Source organism: Mus caroli, chromosome 11 (assembly GCF_900094665.2).
Source record: "Mus caroli chromosome 11, CAROLI_EIJ_v1.1, whole genome shotgun sequence".
NCBI classification, from domain to species: domain Eukaryota; kingdom Metazoa; phylum Chordata; class Mammalia; order Rodentia; family Muridae; genus Mus; species Mus caroli.
Window position 1 is genome coordinate 40,033,978 of NC_034580.1, and position 17,123 is coordinate 40,051,100.

Consider the following 17,123-nt stretch of genomic DNA (forward strand, 5'->3'; position numbering starts at 1 on the left):
TCTGCCACCCTGGCCAGAGAGGCACTCAGCAGTGGCAATTTAAATGGAATGATAATTGTTTTTTTTTTTTTTTTTAATTTTGCTGACATTTTTTCCTTTAGTCATTCTAGGATGTATATTTTGGCGGAAATTGTTTAAAATATATTTAAAATCAAGTTTCCCTCTTTCTTAAAAAGAATAACACAATCTTCCATCATTTAAAATGCTCTAACAGAGTTCTTTGAAGAATAACAAATCTCTGGAAATTTCTCAGATAATATTGCCCTACACCTGGAACACAGACCCATTTGGAAGCGGTAATTTGGTCCCCAAAGGGCCCTTCAGCCTCTGCCCTGACTGCTGGCCCTGTTCAACTGTCCAGGAATAAAGCCCAAGATAAATGGGCCTGGATTTATGCAGAGTCGTTTAGAGCCTCTGCCAACCCTCATCTTTCTGGTGGAGCATGCACTTGCAGAAGCATTTTAAGTTTGAAGCATCCTTTCCCCACCTGATTTTGTGATTTCTGGTCCCCCCCCCCCATTCTCAGATCCTCTATTCGAAGGCCGATGAACCTTGGCCTCAGCCAAGGATTAAGTGAGCAGGTTCTTCATGTAATAAATCTAAAGACATATTAAAAGCAAGGCACAGGGATTTCCCATGTGTTTTAGGGGGATTTATAAGTGCCAAAGGCTAAACAACTTACAAGAGAAGTGAGATTGCCCCCTTTTCCAACCTGGCTGTGTTCTAATATTGTGACATCTCTTAGAATTAAGCTGGCTTACTAAGTAGAAACATGTAATGTAATTGAAAATGCACAGCACAGAGAGGAGTTCTCAATACCGTGATGTCCTGTTGTGAAGATTACACTGATTTACAAGGAATGGCTTCTCTCCTAATCTCAGCCAAGCAAGACCTAGAGTGAGACTTTTATAACCAGGGAGGGAGAAGGAAAAGGCTTACTAATATATAGCCCCCAAATTGAATATAAATTTGGTCTTGGTGGTTGAATAAGCCACTCATTTCTCATAAACAATGTAACAATGAAAACATTTTTAGTTTATTTTGACAGGTGGATTTCCAAAGCAGCCAGGCATTCTCCATGTCAGAAATGATGGGGTGGGGCTGGGGCTGGGGCAGGGGGAGCTGGATTGTGGAGGAGGAAAATGACTGTGAGATAGGCAGGGTAAATATCTCAGAATGGAAAGTGGCTTCTGAAGGCTCAGCCGGGGAGTACACGTGTTAGGCCGGTGGGAATGAAGCCACAGGAAGTGGCTTCTGTGCAAGGCAGAGGGGCAAGGCAAAGGGCCCTGGGTTGAATGCGGAGGTCAGAAAATCACCAAGGCTTGGCGTTAGAGGAGGTTAAGGAATAAGAAGAGAAACTGAGTTTCTTCCTTCCTCTCTTCCTCCTCCCTCCTTTCCTTCTTCCATTGTGTTTTAAAAAACGAAACAAAACCAATTGTGTGTGTGTGTGTGTGCATACAATACACATGTGCATTTCATGGTGCATATTGTGGAGGTCAGAGAACAACTTGCAGAGGTGGGTTCTCTCCACCTGTGGGATCCAACTCCAGGCTTGGTGGGCGGTGCCTTTGCCTTCTGAGCCACCTTGACAGCTTTCACAGTGTTATTTTCATACTTGCCTTTGACTTCCTTCCTCCACCCCCCACTTCCAGCATCTCATCAGAAAAAACCATATCTGATAAGAAATGTGCATTTTGAGAGTTTGTTTATACATTACATAAGCAGACCCCCAAATCTAGCTACTCTTTCCTAAGTGGCGTGTTGATTTCTCGACTCTAAGTTTTCCCATCTTACATGTAAAATGGTACAATAACACGCACACTGATGCTGCATTCCATCAGATGCAGGTGAAAGAGCTGAATTCTGGGATCTCAAGCCTGTAGATGTGTATCTGAGAACACACAGGTTCCACATGGAGATGGAGATGGAGGGTGATGAGCCCCGGTTTGTTATCCAGCCCTAGTAACTGGTGATGGAGTCAATGAAAGCTCTGCTGAATGCAGACATGAAATGCAGCTCTTGGAGGAACCCTAGCCAGTTGGCAGACACAAAAAATTAATGAATTAATTATAGTAAAAAAAAAAAGGAGCCAGTTTTGATCTCTGCTTCCTTTGCTTTTCCTTGAGATCAGAAGAATGAAAAATGAAATCCCTAGTCCATGGCAATTGGAAAGGAGAGCTGAATATTCATCCCACTGCCAAGGAGAATTGGCTGAGCCAAGTGGTGGCTAATTAACATGTGTGCACACACTGTATGCACACATATATCAACACACACCACAGATGCATATGTAGCATAAACAGATATACATGCATATGAACAAACACACACACATACCACACACATACACACACATGAACATACATACACACACAAACATACACACACACACACAAATATATATATATTTATATATATATATATATATATTATATATATATTATATATATATATATATATATATATATAGAGAGAGAGAGAGAGAGAGAGAGGAGTTCTGGGCCTGTGATAGCCCTGATTGGTAGGGCTTGAGTTCACTTTCACTCTGAAAGAAGTAATGGGGAGCTGCTAGGGAGAGCTACTTTCAGGGAATTGAAGATGAGGGGGAACATGTGTGTCCCATGCCAATAAAAAAAAGGATAGGGGCTTTTCTACCATAGGGCAATGGGCTTCTATCCAGCCTGCTCCTCCTGGAAGTGAATGCAGCTGCTCCGAAGCTTCCACACCTGGGTTTCGAACCTTACATGCCAGCAAAATACAGATGTGATATTTTCAAACCAATACCATACAGTGATGCACATAGGAGAGAGACATGGAATTGACAAGAATGTAATACCCCACATGAGAACATGATGGTATTCAAATAGAGACCGAAGAAATAGCACTCAATAGCAAGTACACACAAAGGGAAGCTCTGGTGTCCCCTGATTTTAGAATACGTGTGGGTGCTTTATTGTCAGAGAAACTAAGGCAGCCATCTGGATCATGGACTGGCTTCCTGAATAATAGGAAGTCTGTCTCATGTGTCCAAGAGTTAAGGTGTTTTGTTTTTTACTGATCTTGGCAGGAGCAAGAGAACAAGAATGGGACTTTGAAGGACCAAAATAAGAGAGATGCTAGCTGAGGACACAGTGCAAGAGTGTTTCTATTGAGCTGGGAAGTTGTGGCATGAAGACTTGGCTAAAGGCGGGTAAAACGGCTACCCTCAGAGCTTTTTAAGCTTTATTTTAAAATGTTAAGCAGAAAACCTACAACCCCAAGGAGGGACCCATCTCCAGCTAAAGGGGAGAAGAGAGGCTCTCGGATGCAGGATATACAACTCTTATGCATTTGACACCGGGGCTTAACAGCAGCAGAAGGAGAAGGGATGGAAAACCAAGGGCCCAGACAAAATGAAAAGTATAAGTAGAGGTACCGAATAAACAGCAGCCTGGAGGACATTACGGTAATGCAGAGCTCAGATCGCAGCTCCATTTGTAACAGTGAAGGAGAGATGACGGAGGAGCATGAGATAAAGTTACAGCAGTTTGGATAGCAAAAGAAAGATAGAGTGGAAAATGAACAGCCCTGTAAAGAGGTTGCACAGCCTGGCTCTGTGAGAGTAGAGAGTGGCTGTGTGTTAACTGCCAGGGAAAGGGATTTTTTTTTAATGAGTTAGGGAATGTAGATCATCTCTGACTTTCCTTGTAAGAAATCATAGTTATTGAACGAAGATATTGTGGCAGAATTTCATAAGTGAGATATTTCAAAAATATTTTAAGGCTTGGGACAGTGGCTCAGGGCACAGCACTTGCCTAGAGTGTGTGAGACTTTGGTTTGGATCCTCAAACAATTAATAAACATTTAGATGGGAAAAAACCCAATCTTGCTTGCTTCTTTGTGAACGCCTTTGGCTTTGCACATGTACCTTTGCTCAATTCACTGTAGGGTTTAGGGAGAGAGGACAGGATTATAAACAGTGATGGGAGGGGACCAGAGAGGTGGGAATGGGGACTCTGGGGTTCCTGCTTTTGCTCATTCTATCTTTTTACAAGTTTCTCTAACGTGCTCTGAGTCTTATTGGCAAAATGGAGGATCCGGAAAAACAATTGTTAAGGTCTTTCTTCTGTGAATTCTCAGTCACACAGCCTCACGAATGACCGAGAAAAGCAAAGGCTGAAGTCCTCTCTCTCGCAGTTCAGCATCCCAATTCCCGTAGAACCTTTTCTTCTGCAGCTTCCTGTTCATGTCTGATACCCAGTGACATCCGTATTTATTTCTTTTTTCTTAATGTCTCAGTGTACAAAGTTAGGTGCTAGAGAAACTTGTAAGACTTGTGAAGATTGGTTTTTAAAATGTTAGCCTCCGAGGGACACGGCGATACAGCTCCTCAGCGAAGACCCTGTTTTCCTTTTATAAAGGAACTAGTTTTCATTTCCAGCAAGCACCCTGAGTGGATCACCACTGCTTGTAACTGCAACTCCACCTGATCAGATCTTCTGGCCCCCACCTATCCAAAGCTACATACAGACACAATGAAAAGGAACACAAATAGATCTTAGGGAGAAAAATCCAACCCCAAGCAAGACAATGTGTGAATATCTTCATGAAAGGCCCAGTTAAAATCCATTCTTAGAAGAATTTTAGAGGATCCTCCTCTTTTTCCCCCTAGGCACACTCCTGTTGAATGCTTCTGGTCTCCAGAAGTATCAAGTGTTGGAGTTGACATTTCAGAATGCTGGTGGTGTTTGAGGTTATGGGAAGCAGGATTAGTTTGGGTGACAGGAGGAATAGCATTTCTCAGCGGGGTACATACTTGAGAAAAGACCCTAGTGCTGTCAGAGGAAATGTGATGACAAGAAACGTGGGTGAGATGGAGAGGAAGGAGCCGAGAAGTATTCAGTGTACCTGAGCAGAGACAGAGGGGCAAGCTCTTGCCATGTTAGTTGGAAGGATGCTACATTTATCACAAGCAATAAGAGGAAACTCTAGTAGAGAGGAAGGAGCAGACCCACGGTTGGAGATGGGAGTGGGTATTCCTGTGGTAGTGGAGGCCTGAGGAGGACTTCATTAAAGGAGGGATGAAGGAGGATTGGCAGGAGCCCGCAAGAGGAAAGTCGTATAGAGACATATTTCAGATCCTCTTGGGTATTTATTTTCCAACTGTAGACTTTTCTATTGAAAATATATCAGAAACAGCTCTCCAGTCTTTAATATAATTTGCCAATTTTACTAGGGCCCGGTGGAAGTATATGTTTTACATTGAAGAGGTATAGTTTTAGGAAATATTTTCTTGCCAACTTGCTGAACAAATCCCAGCCTATCAAGTGTGAACGCTTGCTACAGCTCTGTAGATTTATTACTGAGATGACTATACGCCGGGCTCACATTCTGGCCTCTTAGGAATGCACCAGACTTTCTCTGAGAACAATCTGGCCCAGTTACATTTTATTACCCATCGTACACACTGGCCATGGTCAATACTATGATTTTTTTTTTTAATTTTAGCTTACATATCGAATCCACATTCTACACACACACACACACACACACACACACACACACACACACACACACACAGAGAGAGAGAGAGAGAGAGAGAGAGAGAGAGAGAGAGAGAGAGAGAGAAATAAGTGCATTTTAAGAGCCTCCTTAATTCCCTCACCAGCGGCGAATAATGGAAAAAGAACTTAGCCACAGTACCTGCCAATATGCGTTGCTTTTTGCAGCTGTCTTTTGTGATCAAATAAATAATTTGTAAGATATGGATGACAAAAGGATGTGACTTCTGCAGAGCCCTCACCTGCCAGCACTCCTCCATGTGGTCTGATCTGCAGACAGAAGCAGAGGAAACAACCTCTCTTCTGTTTCCCCTGGAAACAGAGAGCCAGGCTGCAAGGTTAATCTTTGGAATTTTGCAATTGTGATGGAGGCAAAACAGAAATCAGGCCTCACCTGGGCTGCTGGAAATTTGTCGTCAAACTTTTTAGAGCCCAATCTTCTTGTCTGAAACCGGGACAGGAAATACTTTCAATGCATTGTTTCAAATCCAGATTTCCCACAGAAGCGAATCCTTCTAGGTGATATATAAAATAGCTGTAGCAATCACTTTTAGGATGCTGAATTGGAGGGGAAATAAATAGAGGTGTGTAAATGGCGTCTTCACATGCAGAGCAATTCACTGGAAAGACTTGTAGAATCTGGCATGAGTGAATCTATCCATTAGCCACATGCTTTTCTTAAGAGTATTCTGGAAAAACTGATAAGGACAACAATCTAAGGTGATGCATATTAAAATAGGTAATAATCAGTTTTGATAAACAGGATACCCCAGAGTGGAGTTTTTAGCACAAAGTTTATTAGTTCTAGTCTGGGGACAGTGCAGCAAGCATTTCAGGCATGGAGACACTAGGTCCAATTAGAGGGTGACAGAAATATTGGAACCTGTTTTTAGACTCTAACGTAGTTCAGCTGTATAAATCTGGCAGGGATGGTTTCTAGGGTCAGAGACTGTGTATGTTATTAGTGAAGCTCTCTCTGTACAGGCCAAGCCTTGGGAATATTTCTCAAATTGAAATACAACAAATGTTCTTAGAAGTCTAAGGAAAGTTATAAGAACAGCAGCATAACACTTGCTCATTCATTGAAAAAGAATTCATTAAAAACCTACTTGATTTTTGAGGTCCTTGTGCCAGAAAGAAAGGGGACACTTGAAACTAGGATCTGTGAAGGATCTAGGTTTCTATGCCTACAATGAACACCCTGTCCTGTGTTCTCTCTCTCTCTCTCTCTATCTCTCTCTCTCTCTCTATCTCTGTCTCTCTCTCTGTCTCTCTCTGTCTGTCTCTGTCTCTCTCTCTCTCTGTCTCTGTCTCTCTCCCCACCCTCCCAATCCCGCTCATTGGTGTTAATACCAACTTTGCTTTTGTCAAGAGGTTTGTTATCTTGTCTGTGTTTTGTAATTTTAAACATTCTTTTCTTGGGGCTGGGGAGATGGTTCAGTGGGCATGAGGACACTCCAGGAAGACTGGTGCTGTTGGTGCCAGAGTCATGAGTCTCATGGAGCTTACTGGCCCACAGCCCCACTCCAGGTTCACAGAGAGACCCCAACTCAAATGAGTCATGTGGAAAGTGATAAAGTATGACACTCATAAATATGTCTATCTATGGCCTCTGCAAAAAAAGAAAAAAATGTGTGCACACATTACCTTCCTCCCACACATTCATTTTCTCCAAGTGGTTAGAACTGTCCTAAGTTCTAGTTTTCCTACAGTAAAGGAACAATGTCTTAAGCAGATGTTAGGACAAGACGAAATTCTTTTTATTTTGAAAGAGGAATAGAAACACATCTTCCTTTCAATTGGTTGAAGACAAACAGTCTAGGATTGAGTTCCCCAGGATGATAACCCTCCCATACCTGTGAGTCTGCAGAGAGATGCTTTAATGGAAGGCCCGAAGCTGTGAATTTTTTGGACCCAAATAGAGCAATGCAAAGCAAATGCCCCTCCATCCATCTCAAAGCATTAGACTTCAGACATAGCATGGGATTTGTCAGTTATTGATGGAGATTGCTGGAAGACACTGAGCCTTTGGCTTCAGACCAGCCCTTGATTTGCCAATGCAGTCAACGTCTGTTAGCTTTCTAAAACTTGTGGTGTAGTCGCTAGTCCACACTACTCTCTTGGTGTGATACGTGGGTGACAGAAATACTTAAAGTTGTGGCTTTTCTTTTAGTAGGCAACATAGGGAACAGTTGTATTCTTGACAATGATGTAGGGGCATCAGGCATTCACTGGGTCTCTTTTAAGGAATAGAATGAGAGAACTGGACATGGCAGCCACTGCCTTCACATCCATAGGGAGTGGAACACTGCCAGCAAGGCCAGGCTCCTTCCTTCTCCCTACCTGGGGAACTATCTCCTTCCAACAGTGCTTGGAGCAGGGTTGGGGTCATGGGGAGGGTACAGGTGGAGAAAGAAGTTTCAGTCAACATGCCGGGTAGGAGACACATCGAATTCAATGGCATGTGACTTGACATTTTGCTATGCTGGGAACAGAAAGATAAAGATGTTGGATAACACCACAGCAGAGAATAATACTGGAGACCTTGGCATGGCAGACTGGGTTCAACTCCTAGCTCTGCCTTACAGATGTGCAACATGCACACAAATTACTCAGGATTGCATGCCTTGTGTCTGCTTCTGTGAAGAAGCCAGAATCCTCCCACTGACAAGGTATGAAGATTTGATGAGCAGGTGGGCAAGAGCAAGCTGAGAGTCTATTCCATTGCAGAGGCTTTGTAAACCTGAGTTGACATGGTGTTTGCCTATACCATTTCTGTTCTTCATAGTGATTTGATATGTGTCTTATTTAGCTGATCCCAGCTCTACCATCCAGCCAGCTGGGTCAGCTCAGAACTTGAGTGTCACCTGTATTTAGCTTGTTTTACCACATCTTATTTTGGATTCAGTTCTCTTTCTCCATGATCCTTCGTCTTATTCTCCCAATGGTGGCTATTACCCCAATAGCCCCCTCTTGCTTTTATGTGGCCTTGTTTTAATATATCTGCACAAGGCAGCCAGAAGTCTGTGTCCTGTCACTTGCATATTCCTTTCAGTTGAACTTTGAAACATGAGTCCCTTTGTGACTCCAGTTTCAGGCTCACCACTCCTTAGCATCCCCAATGGATGCACAGAGCTGGCCTCCAGCTGTGCCAGCTCGCTTTATCTGGTGTACCTCTACCCTTCTTCTCTCTTCCCCCAGACATCGTGATTTATGGGAGAGACAAACAGCATATGTGAAGGTGATGACCTAGGGCCAGGCCACTGTGTCTGGATCCCCACTCTCCTACCGAGTAGCTGGGACTCAGTTTCTCATCTTTTTAATGTATTGGTGTGTATGGAGGGGGGCAGTATGTGCATGTGAATGTAGATGCCTACACAAGCCTTCAGCTTTGGCTCCTCTAGAGCTGGAGGTAAAGATACTTGTAAGCTGCCCAACTTCTGTGTTAGGAGACAAACTCAGGTTCTCTGTGAGAGTAGTACACTTTTAAAATCGGAGTCCAGTTTCTAAACTTTATGGATAATAAGACTACTTAGTTTGCTTTTTAGCAGACAGTAATTAATGGATAGTTATAAACTGTTAAAATACTCCCTGTATGTAGTAAACAACTAATATAACAGTAGTTATGTAATTGCTACTATTGTTCCCATTAATTTTTAGAATTTGGTTCAGAGATTAACTCTTTTTTTTGTGTGTGTGTGTGTTTGTGTGTGTGTGTGTGGTGTTCATGATCAAACCCCAGGCCTTACATATGTCAGACAAGTGCTCTACCCCATCTCTAACACAAATTTAACTCTGTTACTATGATTTCTCCGATGGATGTCTGATCTCTTTCCCCCTCGAGGTTGAGGTTGGCTGGCCTTGCCTCTGGGACAGTTCCCTTCTGGTCTGCCCTCTCTGTAAGAGCATTCTTCAGCACTCTAGCTGAATGTCTGTCTTTCCTCCACTCAAAGGGGATCATCTTTTCTTCTTTAACAGACAGACACACAGACCCACAGACACACAGAAGCACACACACGGACACAGGCACGCAAGCACACACAAATGCAAGCATATGCATGCAGAGCACCTGGGAGGGAGAGGTAGGATAATCAGGAGCCCACGGCTAGCTTTGGCTGCATTAGACCAGCTAGAACTCCACCCCACCTGATAGCCTCACCAATTAATATCTCCAGCACCAAAAATAATGCTTGGCAAGTAGTTTGTGCTAAATATGTGCTTGTTGAATACCTTATCTTCATTAGACAGATAAGAGAAGCGAGATAGAAATTTGAGAAGTTTATTACAAGTGTTTAAAGAACTTACCACACTCATATTTCTCATTTGCCAAAGAAGTTGAGCCAGATACCCGGCAGGCAGGAAGGGAATAACCTGTTATCTGGCTGGCTTTTCACTCTTTGCTCATTCTGCTACCCCGAAATGACTGTTAGCAAACTCTTAGCATGACTGGCACTGCCAATTTTCTTGCCTTGGAACCACTTTCTTCTTTGAACCAGAGTTAACATCTGGAAACACAACAGAGTTAACATCTGGAAACATACCACGGCTATTGCGAGTTTCGGGAGAGGAAATGGTAGCAAGTAACAGTGCCATGTCACTCAGAGATGCGCTGGGGTCTTGCTTACTTCTGAACAGGAGGATGCTGGAAAAAAAAAGAGATGGACATGTGTGCAAGGGAACGTAAAGATAGCAAGAAGATGTCTGGTCCTCAAGTTACCAGTGAGACCACCCCATGCTCCCTGGCTTTTTCTCCTGGTGAGATGATGTATTTATGTCCCTTCTGTTGTGGAAGTATCTGTGAACACCTGAAATGAAGGGCCAAACCTTCCTTTTTCTGTACTGGGTCCTTGCATGGTGTTTGAGAGGAGGGTGCATGACAGTAGCCATAGACGAACACACAGGCTTTGAGATCAGAAGAATCCCAAGCTCCTTAGGTTATCAGCTGCCCTACCCTAGAAAGCCACACATCCTGCCAAAGTCTTAGCTTCCCCAGGCATAAAATGGGGTTCAAGACTGTTCTAGGATTGTCAAGAGGATTACAGATTGCAGTGCTTGTCGGGTAGAGTGCACAGCTCTTAGAGGTGGTTTCAGTGAACCATCTAAGGAATGCTGTTGATTCCTGTGAGCACAGACTGTGGCTTTTAGATTGGCGTACTCATCAGGTCGTGTTTTTTGTTAACTGCCCACATTACCTGAACCTGTGTCTATTTCTACTGAGATGTGTGTGTGTAGGTTCAGGTAAATGTGCATAAAACTGAAGAGGTATAAGAAAAATAGGAACTCACTCTTTATATGGACCTCATATGTGCATATACACAGAACATGTTAAAAAATGAATGCCCCATTCTCTTGGATACATATCTCCTCTTTCTGTGTATCTATGAATACAACACACACATGAATATTACACACAATATTGCCCATTTATCTGTAATTTTTCCTTTTCCAACATCACCCACATTCTTTGAAGGAGAATCGTGGCTGATAAAATCCATGGTGGTCATTAAAGATACTGAGCAACATGGGGGACCGCCTTCCCTTACCGTAAATAACATCAACAATAATGAAGGAGTAAAGGAGAGAGCAGAGACAGGCAGACTGAGTTGGATACTCTTTCAGGGTCTGTGCAGTGCCCTTTAGGATGAATACGTTTCTAACAGTCACACAGAGCCATGCATAAGCAGTGTGGTCTGTGACATCGCAGGTCTTATGTGTAATGCTAGGCACCTGATGGTGTGTGACACAACAGCCTGCCTTTCTCCACGGTTATCCCTATGCTGGGAGACTTCTTAGTGGAGAAGCTATGTTAGAGGACCACTATCTTTGTAGTCCAAAAATCAATTGTTTCTTTATGAATTATTGAGTTGTTTGCATTGCTTTCCTGTCCCTTTTTATTAGAAGGGTGCATAGCTGACATCAGGGCAGACAGATTTTTTTTTCCTTTCTACTTTACAAAACTTTATGTATTTTTCATCTTGTATTGTCACAAAATAATGAAAGGGACCACTTCTCTCCACACATCTCTTTTCTAGCTTACGCATTTAAATGTTCAGATACTTGGAGTGAGCTCAGGGTGGACTCTGCTCCTAGCTTGTTGCAATCCAAACTATGTGGCAGGCTCTAGGGACTCCAACTTGTTTTAAGGAGAAAAACACTCACTTTTTCTGTGACAATAAGCATGACAATTGCATGCCTGCATCCAGTATTGTCTTGTGGCTTTTACTCCAAACGAAGAGACAGAACTAAATGATCATTTCTTACTCTTGTGTAAATAGATGGATTAATGGCACCAAGTGAAAGCCCAGCCTGCCTGAAATGTTAACTTCCTTATAGGGGTTTGAGTTTCTCTTATTTTTGATAAATGGACCAATCTGGCAATAAAATTCTTGCACAGTAGGTTAATAATGTCATAGCTGAACTATGAAATAGTAATGTGTGTACCATCCTTCAGCAAACAATAGTCTTTGAAGCCTGATAAATCTATTTCCAGCCCAATTGCATGTTCATTGTTAGCCAGGACTCTGTCTTTGCAAACACAAAGCAGTTCTGTGGCATGCATTTGTAAGCAGAAGTGACCAGGGAGACACAGGCATGTGGAGCCTGTGGAGACAGGTGGAGAGGACTGCTTCCTTTCCAGCTTTGAGCTCTTGCTGCCCCCAGTGTCCAACGTCTATCCTCATGTGCTGCTGGTACCAGAGGATGCTGGGGCCACCTTCATGTCCCTAGGGAGCTGAGATCACTTATTTGCGGCCCCAGGTACTTGAAAGATTGGGACGAAGGAAGCAAAAATCTCCCCACCCAGGGCCTTCAGTTTCTATCGATCGATTACTAGCAAGCCAGGTTTGGTCTATTTAGCCCAAATCCCTAATGACAAGAGAAGACGTGGGGAGACTCCTCCGGATGCGGACTTCATGCAGAGCTGGGACTACAGAACCTGGCCAACACCTGCAGGCTGCAGCCAGCCAGCAGCACGGGCAGAACGCCTGCAGAACATTTCAGCACCGGGGCTGCTAAACAAAAGGCAGCCAAATTCCCTCCTTCTATTAAAACTGAGGAGGAGAGAGGCCCTGCCACCCCCATCTGGGACCAGCTCAGGGTAAAATTGATACTGTGTTAGTAAGAAGGATAGCAGTAGCCTAAATCAGGGCTGATTTTCAGGGGAGTATTTAAGCTTCAAAATAGAGGTAGCTTGGGGCAGTGGGCATAAACTTGACAAACAGGCTACTTTAGACCTGTCTGACTGTATCAGCATAATAGGGCAATGAAGCTTTTATTCATTCAAAGAAAGGTTGGGTTTGATTGGCAGGGCAGCCCGCTTGAACGTGAGTGGCTCTTTCCCTCCCCAACACACCGCAGCTATCAATTACCGTTTTGAATACGAAGTGTTTCTAATGTAAAATAATGCCAACCTCTGCCTCTGCCCTCAGGCCAGAAAGCTTCTTTGTGTTATTTATTCCCAGTCTGGTCTGAACCTTCCTCACTTCTCTGGCTCTTTTTTTCCCCCTCTATCCCCCTTTCTTTCCTTTCAGTATCTAAATGATGTAACATCGCCGGCAGAAGTGAGGTTCATGCAGAAAAACCTTCCTGCTCTTTATTTTAATCAATACCCTCCTGGGTGAGTGACATTTCCACCTTAGTAATTTAAAATCAGGAGACCCGGGGATGTCCGCGCTTGTGAATCACCCTGGGTTCCAGGAACAAAGGAGGCATTTTTGTGTTTTTGTAATTTCCCCATTCGCTGTACAAACAACTGGGCTCTGAAGCTGACTTCGTTTAGCAGTCAACTTCTGTCTAGAAAACTGCGCACCGCCGAGCCAACCGCCGGGCTTATTTACATCAGCAAGTGATTTGTCTAAGCTGCCATCTGTTGGCCACTTAGCTATTTTAATTTGATGCCGGGGACATTACCTGACTTTGTATATTCCATTTTGATCTGCGTCGTGTTTGAGGAATATTTGAAAATGACTCTAAAGGAGAAGACTTTTGAAGGATCCCACTGAACAAATATGTACATATGTTAAAGCCATGCTGGGCAGCAGTGTGGGAAGAGGCGAGTGCATGTGTATACAGAGTGGGCTAATCATCTCTGTGGGCAAACTGACAGTACATCCTCTAGAATTCCTTCCCTCTCATTCCCAGCAGATCCCCTGATTTGCCCATCGTTCAGAGGCTTTCTCACAGTTCCAAAGCGGCTGTTTTTAGGTGGTTATGTTTATAACCCTTGTGAGCAAGTGCAGGATGCTGAAGGAGGCACAGTGGAATATCCATCTGCAAGGGCCCAAGGTTCCAGTGTGGCTCCAGCTTGTTCTTCTATCTTTCCATCATTTGTCTCTCTCAGAGCACCCCAGTTAGTTAAGAGTGAGTACTTATCCAGACCCTCTAATGAAGGCTCCAGAGAAGTCTGAAAATTTCTTTTTGATTCTCCATGTTGTCTTCCATATAATATTCCCTTCTGTATAATTTCTTTCTGTGGGATTTTGTGATATTGGTGTTTTTTCCCCCTACCATTCATCAGATCTTAGAGTATTTCCAATTGAACTTGGTCTTACTTCCAAGCAGCTTCCTGGCTACACTGATCTTACACTGGCATTCTCCTCAAGCTAACATGTTGTGTACAACTGCGGGATAGCTGTCCACAGCAGAGACACATAGGCACCTCCGGGTTACACACTCCCCACTGTGCTTACTGATAGCACAGAAGTACCAACTACCCTAACCCAGACATCCACGCACAAAACATTCAGTCAGCGGATGGGAACAGATCTGATGCTAACCTGGGCAGAGTGGACAGTTAGGCAGGCACCAGGAAAGAGTGAGTAAAAAGATGTGAACAGGCTGAAGAGAGCCAGGTGTTGGGCTTTCAACCTTCATAAGGTGGAGATTTTCTCTTCGTGTCTATTGCACTTGAAGAATATGTGAATCTGCTCAAAGTCGTGAAAGTAGAAATATATAATCTAGGAAAATGTGACGCTTCATTTCTCTCCCTGAAAAAATGCAGGCAGGGAAGGGACCCACAAGACCCATGTCGGCACAAGACTGTAGGAACAGAGAGAATGAGATTAGGTGAGATTCAGCGCTTGCTCAGGGGTAGTGAGCTGTGAAGTCTATGTTGGTCTTACAGACATTATCAGGTACCATTATTTCCAAAGCAAGATATGGCAGACAGAAACAACTGCTTTCCTAATTATTCTAATGAAGCTTCCTGAGCACTAGGATAAAGGGACTCCATCAAAGTTTTTCACTGTCCCCAAACTTCATATTTACATTCTAGCATAGGTCCAAAGAGGTTATCCAAATATAATACCAGTTGGAAAGTTGCTCATGTTTTCTCTCTCTCTCTCTCTCTCTCTTAATCTCTCTCTCTCTCTCATTCTCTCTCTCTCGCTCTCTCTTGTATTTATAAACTACTGTCATAAGCTAGAGTCACCAAAATGTCTCTTTTAAGAGAGAGCAGTCTAACAGTAATAAAATAATTTAGTCTATTTTTTATGAAGCAATAATATTTTTGAACAGCCCACTGAATGCCTTCTAAGTTGCTTGGGTGCCTAAAGGGCTTACAACGTTCTTCCGTGGAGATAAATAAGCTGTCAATTCATGATGAGGAAAATCAAACCCACAGTGTTGATCTTGGCTGAGATGCCTGTTCAAGTATGAGAGAAATTGTTGCCGAGATGTCGCTGAGCCCATGTGTTAGCAGTTAGCACTCCAGTGCCACAATGAGGCTCTGCTAGTCTTTTCAAAAGATAAACATCGCTGTCAAAATAAGGAAAGGGAAAGATTAACCCGTTCAGGTACATGTAAATAATAAATGACATTCCAGCTCCCTGGAGTCCTCATGAAGAAAAGAGCTAAGGTCCAGAGAGTGACTTTTATTGGCTTACCTGAATTTCTTTTTCTTGATGCCTTCTGGAGCCAGGGATGGGAAGGGCAGGAGGACCCTCTAAAGTAAACATAGCTGAATGCTCAGTAGAGGGTGAGACTTCAAAGAGGTACATGCCCAAAGCCCATTGGTTTGCTGGGGGTTCTTACACTTCTACATTGTAACCGTGTGCCTTACACTTCTACAATGTAACAGTGTCTCTCTGACCCTGAGCGCTAAGGCCATGCATTTTTGGAGTACTAGCCTAAATAAGTAAATAAAATAAAATAAAATAAAATAAAATATCAGCAAAGAGGATAATTTGGTGTAGATTAAACTGGTGCATTATCATAAAAGGCTTGCAGATATCATTCTCCATTTAGGAAAACCCAGTGCAGAGAAAGGGAGAGCAGGGCATTTTATACTGAACATCAGCTACAGTGGTAGTCCTTTTTCATCTGGTTGCCCTGGGAACTTTGGATCCAGAAGGTACCTTGAGTGGCTCAGAACTTTTTAAATGGAATCATAAGCGAATGCCAAGTATTTGATGCCGGAACAGGTTATTTTCTAAAATGTTTGTGGTATAGGTTGGGGAAGCCCCACCCCTTTCAAACTTGTTCTCAGAAGTCTGTAACGGGATAGGCACAAAGACAAAAGGTTCAAGAGTGCAGTGTCTTCCATAAAAACACAGTGGTTTTATGTCCATTGAAAGGCCCCAGTGTTCATGACCATGAAAAGGATCCAATAGCTAAGACCAAAGAAAAGGATTCTGATGTAGTTTAGGAGTCCACTCCAAGGGAGAGGCCTTGGGACTCGGGGTGGGAGTTATGATAACCTATCGAGGCCTTATTTTCCTCATTTTAAAACGGGAACAGTCATAATTCTTATCTATTAGAGGCATTTGGGACTGAAGGAGACAGTGCTTGCAAAGTTCCACCCCATCTTATTTAAAGGCCACGTTATATGTATTTAGTCTTGTTACTGATTTCTTTCTCTTGATCTGCTAAGACACTACACTTTGTATTATTATCGGGCCCACTGGTTTTACATGGTTCAGTGTTTCTGAATTGCTGGTGGGATATTAGTATTATTGCTGTTGTTATAATTTTTTTGCAGAGAATCTTCTAATCTGCAAAATGAGGTGATTGGGTTGGGCGATCTCTATGGTTCCTCTCTGTCCTAAGAATCAGGATGCCTTAAGTATCATTCTTTCTCTTGTGATTGGGTGAAAAACACACAAAATACCACCAAGAGTATCATGAACTTGTGAGTCCTCCTGACAAGGAGCTCAAAGCTTTAAAGGGCAAAAACTTTAAAGTTCCAGTATTGTGCGACAATGGACTCAAAGGAAAGGTGCTCTTGTCTTGGTACATGGATTGGATCCAGGGTTTTAGGAAAGAGGCAGGTGGCACCGGTTGAAAGGGAAGATGGATACAAATCTCTGTCAAATTCAAATGTGTATTAACTCCTGTTCAGATAGCAGAAGCACACCACAGGCAAAAATCAGGACATGAATTTGTATGTTCCCATCCCACCTTCCCCAGGCTGTGTGCACAGTCAAGGTTACAGAAGCAGCCCAGGACTCTCAACATTGCGATTTCTTAGTAGACTATGATGTCTGGCTTGTGCCTTTAAATGTAGTAGCTTGTTTGCTTAGGCTTGCGGTTCAGAAATATTTGTTTTGCCTTATACATGTAGTGAAGGCTGGGACTACAGGTATTTCT

General features: G+C 43.1%; 1 protein-coding gene across 5 annotated transcripts in view; it reads left to right on the forward strand.

The window, feature by feature from the left end:
- The window catches only part of Ebf1 (EBF transcription factor 1), a 390,034-nt gene that overhangs the window by 201,098 nt on the left and 171,813 nt on the right, over window positions 1-17,123 (forward strand). The window lies entirely within an intron of this gene.